The sequence below is a fragment of the Mus caroli genome, chromosome 10 (genome assembly GCF_900094665.2).
Source record: "Mus caroli chromosome 10, CAROLI_EIJ_v1.1, whole genome shotgun sequence".
NCBI lineage: Eukaryota > Metazoa > Chordata > Mammalia > Rodentia > Muridae > Mus > Mus caroli.
The window spans coordinates 89,593,458-89,594,192 of NC_034579.1; positions in this window are offsets into that span (position 1 = coordinate 89,593,458).

Here is a 735-nt window from a genome sequence, read left to right on the forward strand (position 1 = left end):
GGTGAGGTGGGGACATCTCTAGGATGTGGTGGAGACAGGGAATCTACAAGGGTGACTCTAGCTGAGACTCCTAGCAGTGGGAGATATGAAGCTTGAAGTGACCACTTCCTAGAGCCAGGCTGGACTCCCAGTGGAGGAATAAGGACACTAACCTACCCACAACACCTTGGACTCAAAATTTGTCTGCATGCAAAAAGTGCAGGGACAAAGAGCAGAGACTGAGGAAACGGTCAACCAATGACTGGATTAACGTGATACCCGTCCCATAGGCAAGAACCAACCCCTGACGGTGATACAGTGTTATTGCTTGCAGACAGGAACCTAGCAGAATTGTCCTCTGAGAAGCTCCACCCAGAAGCTGATGGAAGGAGATGCAGAGACTCATACACAAACATTAGATGAAGCTTGGGAAGTCTTGTGGAAGAATCAGGGGAAGGATTGAGGAATCAGGAGGGGATAGAGACACAACAAGAAGACCAACAGAGTCAACTAACCTGCAACCTTGGGAGGCTCCCAGAGACTGAACCAGCAACCAAAGAGCAAAGGACATAGGCCTTTGAAAGACCCACAACGTGAGGACTCCCTCACGTTCTGACTCAGGAGAGGCGACACCCCAAAATCACCCACAAGAAACGGTCTTGCTGCAACTGCAAGAGGATTTTTATTCGAGAGCGTTCTCGGGCCCATGGTCATACACCACGCAGGGGTAGAGGACCATGGCGCGCCGAGTAGCTG